We start from the raw sequence: 8,019 nt of genomic DNA on the forward strand, positions 1-8,019 counted from the left end.
CCGAGTACAATGCTCTTGTTCAATTTTTTCTTTTCTTTTTGGGTGTATCACATAACTCTTCTTTTTTCTTCTAAGGTGTTTTAGAACTGTGTGTGTGTGTGTGTGTGTGTGTGTGTGTGTGTGTGTGTGTGTTCAATCTACTTTCCCAAATCTATCTCTATTTATTTTTTCTTACTTTTCTTTTTATGAATTTTTACTTGAACACAAAATTGCTTAGTTTCAAAGCAGTTCATCTCCATCTCTCTTTTGTTTTTAATTTTTAATGAAATGCAAAGTTTCCTACTGAGTTTTCTTATAAAACACGGTTCTTTATATTTTTAACAATTTTTTTTTTAATTTCTTTGTTTTGGTATAATTTAGACTCATTTTGTATATACTTCTCAAAAATGTTAATTCACATACAAATTGTTACGAGTAGGATGTTATGATCGTTGACCTATAACCCTTTTTTAATGACTCAACATAGAATCCCAATTTTAGGAGAGAAAGATCTAAATTAACTTGAAATGCAGTAGTCAAATAAGAACTTCAGTTAATTTGACTGAGTGTATAACACTTGATAGAATAGAATGACCAAATGGTTCAATATATGGTTCAATATATGTTCAAAAAATCGAAAACCCATCTTTAGTCAGTCCCATTTCCTTTGAAGAAAGACTTGATTTTGTTTTTCGAGGTGTAATTTATGAGATTAGGTTGATTGTTTGTGTTATTTAATGTTTTTGTGGTTGAATCTATGTTGCTCTAGACTTGGTAGGTCCACTACACTACAAGAAAAGTAGGCTTAAAACACAGAAGCATTTGCAACAGCACACTTGTCGCCAGGTTTTATTATTTACTTTTTTTTTTTTTTTGGTTCAATATGATTGCAGTTCAGCAGATATGACAAGATAAGTGGAAGAAGCCGGGGGTTTGGAGATCCACTGTCCGTGGTGGAACCAAGAAGTAGACATTCGAATAACAAAATTTGTGTTGCTTTGTTATATAGATTTTGTTAACTTCAGGGCCTCTAGGGTTTGGAGATCCACTGTCCGTGTTGTTAAAACTTATGTTGGTTCAAATGATTGGAATCTATCCACAAAAAAAGCAAAATAGTTATATATATATATATATATAATGTATAAATTGTTGTTTTTTGCATAGTGTTCATGTGAGGAATGAAACTTTAATGGGTTTTTAATATTTGAGCATTCCACTTTCATAAAAATGAAAGAAGGGTTCTATAATTGTAAGCACATTGTGTGAAGAGGACTGGAGTTCTGCATTTTTATGAACACGAGCTTCAAATTTTATGATCCAAACACATCCTCAAGGAAAGAAGTTGATACGGATGCATGAGGTGTTGTGTTTGAATTCATTGTGACAATCCAATATCTATTTGCCTGCAGGTCAGGTCAGCTCTGAAGTAGGAGATAAAAAGTAGAGAAAATCAACGGAGAAAGATAGGTGTTATGTTTATGTGAGAATGGTAGATCATGCTTGAGATATGTTCGTTTTAGGTTTCCCCTAGCAGGATCCTTGCCATGATCTGCCTTTGTGGCTTTGTATTATGCTACCTTTGTCTCATAGAAAAGTTATGTATGTCTTGTTCAATTTCATTCTCTTCTTTTTTTTGCCTTTTCCTTTTCCTTTTCCTTTTCAATAGAAATATATATCCAGAAATACCTTCCAGTGCAATATACCTGCAGTTCTTTATGTGATGATGTTTTTCCTGGGTATCGGTTGTGGTCTTCCTTTTTGGTGCTGTTGTTTCAGATGTTGGCTGAAGATAAAAAAGAATGTCTTCAATTAGTCTTTTCTAAAGGAGAGAAGAATACAGGCATACATTTTTTCTTTTCTTTTTTGTTTAAATGGTCATTTTGAACAACAGGAGTTCCCTAGGGGTGGTCTATATTGCGGTGTGGATTTGACTGGTAAAATATACTCAATTTTCCACAACTGAATACAAGTAAATGTGTTAGAAGGTTTTCCACAGAAAATTCGACTACTTGGTATTGTATTGATTTCAATCTGTTTTGATGTTTGCAATGTGTATGGCATATTTGGCAGATTTCGGATTTGCTTAAGTTGAAAGTCTTAACTTCATGTATGAAGTTAATGTATTATGAGATTAATTTATACTCATGTCAATTATTTGAATCATTTATTTCATATGATAAGATGTGAAGAACATGCAAAAAATATGTTGCTCGGGGAAACCTAAATGGAACATTTCAAATCTATTGCAATAGTTCCCATTGTTGTGCATTGACCTTGTAACAGTTGCCATTATCCTGGCAATAGTGTCACCCAAAGCCCTCTTAGCTCTTTGCACTTCAGAAAAAACTAACTCAACCCACAGTTCCATAGGAAAATCTCATAATCAAATATAGAAACAACAATATTAACCATCACTCTGTTGTCAACTAAAAATAACATTTTCAACCACCTTTGTGGTAACCTTAAAAAATAGCTGTAGAGTGGTAACATCACAATAGTCACAGGAGCATATTTTAATTTCCCCTGCTTCCTTGATTATAATTTTTACTTGCATATAATTAAAAAATATACGCTTCTCATAATTAACTACCCAAAATAGGACGGCTCATTTAGTAAGGTTACATCTATCAAATCACATGTCATGTATCAATCTCATCTGTTTATCAAATATCTTGTGTATCAATCTCATATGTTTATTGAACATCTTGAGTATTTTCTGTCCCTAATGAATTAACTGCATATCGGCAACATTTCTCCAAGACAGCATCATGAACCTGCAAAATATCCACCACTCATCAACCAAGGAGAAGATTGGAAAATTTTAAATATTATGGCCATAACAAATAAAATAAATAAATAAAAGTACCTGCAAAATAAAAAATAAAATAAAAACAAAAATACAGGTTCCAGGATCAGAAAGCTATAAATGCATGATATCGTGAAATAGACAACACATCCAATGGCTGTTATGTGTCCAATCCCATATACTTCACAGAATTTCAATGGCCCTTTTGTGTCCCATGAACTCTTGGAAACCTGGTGAACCAGAGTTAGCATCTATGCATGATAGATTAGATGTTCCAAACTAAATGGGACCATTAAGTTACCACACTTAACCAGATTGTGAAATGGACATGCCTGCCCAACAAATTCTTGAAGAACAAGCCCCCGACTGGGATGCTAATGAATCTGTGGATATATCTCTTTCATAAAATAAAAAATATATATTTTAACATAAAAGGACTTCAGAGGAATGAGTTCATCATAATTGTTCTAAATGCCTGTGAATGACCAAACCAGCCATTTAAGATTCCTAGGAGCTGATGAACCATGAAGTTAATGAGAAATTGTTCAACAAGCTAGAAAGATAAATCCAATGAAGTGATTGGGAATCTTTAGAAGATTAGTCAGTATAAAATTGTGATTGGGAATCTTCAGAAGATTAGTCAGTGTAACATTGTTTTTCTTAAACATGAACTACTCTGTGTCTGTCAAGTAGCCACATTGATCTGGGTTTATAGCACGTACATAAATGATGTTACGATCATTAATAAATTCTTTATTCGTAGTTTAGTGGTGGTTTTGTTTAATGATTTTGAAAATATATATATTTGAGGAGAGAAACTCACGTCGATGGCAGGAAATGACTATGACTTCATAAAGCATATAACTTTAGCTGTGCACTTTGAAGCATCTCAGATGTGGGAACAATTGAAGCAGTTCTTCACGACTTCGTCTCTGTGAGGGAAATATATACACATCAAAAAAAGGAAAGAAAAAAAAAGAAACAAACAACAGGAGAATCTACTAGTGTGTTACACGAAAAAAATAAATAATAAAAAATAATAAATAAATAAGGGCAAAATACAAAGCCCACAAAGCCGTAGTTAAACTCTTGCTCCAATGTCAAAAGTGGCAAACCCCAAGCAAAACAAATTGACAACCAAAATAGGAAAAGCTATAAAAAACAACAAATCTAATGGAATTTCTATGGTGACTTAGAAGAATTTGAGTGGTGTAAAAGTAGTTAGGTTGACTGATTTGTTCAACAAAATATTACAAACTAAGAAGATGGTTGATGATTGAAAGAAAAATGCTCTCGGTACATGTATATAAGAAAAAATGTGATATGATATACCTTGATGCCAATGCATCCATTCACATCGAGGGTTGTAAGTGTGTTTGAGCAGAACCTTGACAGGGCCTCCAAGCACTTATCAATAACACCAATAATACCAAACAAGCTGCAGTTTTTCCATTCATGAAATCAGTAATAGATGTTATATCAAGAGGAAACTTTTTAATATCCAGAAGATGACTGCACGACCATACGATTTCACCATAACAGTATGGAATGGCCAATGCTTATCAATCTTGCTAGTACTCTGTATTTGATACTAGATGTGCATGTTGCACTAAAATTGTTTCAGCAAGGTTGCAATAAAATTCAATCAATAAAAAATTTGAACAATATGACAATGACCATCGTGTCATAGCTCAACTCAACTCAACTCGACAAGGCTTTATCCCAAATCCCAATTACTTTAGTGTAAGCTACATGGATCCATTTCCTTGAATTGATTATGATAAATACAGCTACTTAAATTACAGATTTCATTTTAAGTTCATTCCAAATTATAGTTCAGCTTTCATATTTTCTGCATGCCATGTTCCAATAACTTGGGTATGGATGTCAGAGGTGTGTATGTGCCTAAAATCTGATTAATCTATTTCCAAATTTAAGAAATGAGGGACACAACTAAATGTGATATTACTTAATGCTCTTTTGTTTTTGTTTCTAATGCTAAAATGGTGTTTTTATGTAACATAGATCATCAACCACCGATACTATACCCAATTTGAAGCAACAATATCCAATTCACATAATAAGGGAGTTTTGACTTCATGGCATAATCGCATGGTATGCTCTTAAAAGCTTCTAAAGGCACAAACCAGACATAAAATGCATCAATTTTTCACATTCAATAATATTAGTCTCATCAAGATTTAACCCCAAGGGGCCGAGTGGTAAAGACATAAGAATAAGATCCAAGGTCTCAAGTTTGAGTCTCCCAAGGGGCCACTAGAGGTTTGTGGTTGTTAACTTCAAGCCATATGCTTTCAACGTTCAATGCATACAAAATACGATTTTAAAATGGAATCCAAAAGGCTTTGACTAAAAATTAAAATAAAACATTTCTACAACTTACACTAGAATGTTGAATTGGAGCACAAATTCCCATTAGTCCACATCCAAGATGCTCTATACCATCTTCAAATAATTGGACTATGTCATAAGTCAATTTTTACCTTGTTCTTTCAATAATCAAACAATAACAACATGTTTTCTGTAAGAAAAAAGCACAAAATCTGCAATAGCACAAATGAATAGAACATGCAAGTGATGCAGACATATTTTCCAAAACCAAAATTAATTTTTTTTTTGTTGCCATACCCATTGAAAGGTTTTAATTTGCAATTGCAATCACTGCCAAACTTCCAAAGCATGGATAAGTTCTGTCAATGGCCTATTGGCATAATTGATGAGTCATAGGTACTAACATTTCAATAAGAAAAATTGAAAACAAAAGGAATAACAAATGGCATACTACCATAAAAGTTGCTATTTAAAAGCAACTTTAACTTAGAAGTCAAGAGAGAAGGTCAAATAATGTTTCCCTGAAGAGTAGGTAACATAAAACAATTTACTAAGGGCTATTAGTTTTGGGTCCTCCAGGTACCACTCCTCATTTCCCCATTATGCTACCTAATTAGACGCTACAGATTCACCGTAAATCTAAAATTGGTAAAAAAAAAATTAATACAAGAGATATAATTACTAATTTATTAAATATATGATTTCAAGGTCTAAAGATCAATACAAACAATCAAGAAAACTAATGGGTATAAGGGTAGATTATATGTATGCATATATACATACCTATATACATATGATATGCTATCTCTATGCGTGTGTATATATATAAACAATGCCCAAATAGTACACATTAATATGTGTTGGGGAGGGAAAAGATTGGGTACACACCTAACCTTTGACATAGTACACAGAGTGGCTGCCTCGAGACTTAAACTCATAACTTCAAGGTTATTAGGCTAAGATTTTTACCATTGAACCAATGGTCACCCCTGTGTGTGCGCGCGCGCATATATATATATATATATATATATATGTATATCTTAAATATACAAATATGAGAAAGTAACACTTCTCATAGGAAAATAAGTTTCCAGTAAACCAAAAAATGGGTAAACAAGAAGTATTATCATTGAATCTGTAAACAATGTTCAAGATTATCATTATCAAAGGGTTCAATAAAACCACAATACACATACACACAACGAAATGATTTTCTAGATAATAATTTTTGAAGAATTCATCAAGAAAATTGGTTGCACCTGTCTTCAACTAGCCTGAGTTGAAAGAAAAGAATTCATCAAAAAAAAATTATTTATATTTTTTGGAAAATTTTGATAAAACTCTAATTTGAACGAGAGTGTTAAGATGAGTTGGGTTTTCCCATATCACACTAATCTTGCACATAGCTTTCAAATCCAAAATTTCATATCAGGAAGTACTAAACAATCCAAGAAGGCTCTTTTGATTCTAACATATTAATCAGAAACTCAAACAAGGTCTACAATTTCTTACATATCTATTGGTTTTCATAAAAAAATCATATGATCAAAACAAGACCCAGATAACTTATTCTATCAAACAACACCATTCAAGCTCGATCCACAGATCATCTTAAGATAAGTAAAAACACCAATTAGATTATATTATTTTATTATAAATTTTCTTTTACACATTATTATGTTAAAATTAGTGTTTGTTTTATATGTCTAGATTTTTTATTTTTACTCGTGTCTAATAAAAATTTGGATCTGCTAAACTTAAAAAAAAAAAAAAAAAAAAAAACTAAAACTTAAAAGTAATTTTGTAGCTTAAAAACAGAGAAAATTTATTTTATACAAAAATTTACATTGTAAAAAAAACTTGTTTAGATTTTTCTCCTTAGGTACACTTTTAGATTTTCTCAAAAAAGCTTGAGCTGGGTCGCCTGTGTGTTTAATTAGCATGTAGACGTATAATGTTATAGCAAAGAGAAAGCAATTAAACAAATGCCAATATGATTGAGAACTGATGTTAATTTTGAATGTGAACAAAACTTAATATAATCAGCTATTCACTTTTTAGGGTTAGGGTTTTGAAATCAAAGCCCTATCTTCGGTGGTTACAGATGTTAATTTTGACTAAGAACAAACCTTAATATTAGATATTCAATAAGGGTTAGGGTTTTGAAATCAAAGCCCCAATGGCACAGCTATCTTGGGTGGCTGTAAATAGGAACATACCTGACCTACAGAAGAGAGCTCTCGTAAATATTCAATTCGACTAGAAGGGAAAATATTTGCTGACAAACCCATGGTGGAGACGTGAACAGAGTGATGGCTTGTGAAAAAGATGTCGACAACGGTGGCGTGGATCGCCGACGGGGCTGGTGGTCTTTGGCCATGGCGGAAGCTTCGGCTATGGTGGAAGAAGACATATAAATACAAAATAAAAAAATAAAAAATAAAAACAGAAAACATAGAAGTTAACACACCAAAGCTGAAAGCTACTCATCCAGTTTCTAGGCTTAGTTCAGATTGAACATTGCAACCAACAGAATTGCAGGCTTGTTTCCCACAGATAGGTTCACTCTTTGACATTGGAAACATTGCTTGGACATTTCGTTGAGAAATGGTATTATCCAATTCTGTAAACAATTGGGTGCTGTTGGGAAAACTAGGTTGTGATGATTCCTTCAAACATTTGACTTCTACACTGTCATGAGCCGATCCTTCTAACAATGAAGGATTGACAGCCTCAGCCTCAGAAGTAGTTGAGAGGCAAAGTGACTTTGAGTCCTCTTCCTTTTCAGGAGCTGCAGAACCTGATGAATTAAACAATTTAACGTAACAAGACAAAGAATGCAAAGAAGAAAGAAAAATGATATGATATATATACGAATCAAA

The 8,019-nt window shown here is 32.7% G+C and overlaps 1 long non-coding RNA gene across 2 annotated transcripts; it reads right to left on the reverse strand.

Moving 5' to 3' along the window:
* Nucleotides 1-2,510: 2,510 nt before the first annotated feature.
* LOC145796945 (uncharacterized) lies at nt 2,511-7,747 on the reverse strand. Of its 2 annotated transcripts, XR_014337729.1 has the most exons (6): nt 7,608-7,747; nt 7,357-7,531; nt 5,190-5,251; nt 4,118-4,223; nt 3,609-3,717; nt 2,511-2,753 (listed from the first exon to the last, which is right to left on the reverse strand). It is a non-coding gene; the product is annotated as an uncharacterized LOC145796945 (long non-coding RNA). The 2 variants fall into 2 exon arrangements; XR_014337728.1 differs by lacking the exon at nt 5,190-5,251.
* Between the last annotated feature and the right edge of the window lie 272 nt (nt 7,748-8,019).

Source organism: Camellia sinensis, chromosome 8 (genome assembly GCF_055761805.1).
Source record: "Camellia sinensis isolate YWXY chromosome 8, ASM5576180v1, whole genome shotgun sequence".
Classification (NCBI taxonomy): domain Eukaryota; kingdom Viridiplantae; phylum Streptophyta; class Magnoliopsida; order Ericales; family Theaceae; genus Camellia; species Camellia sinensis.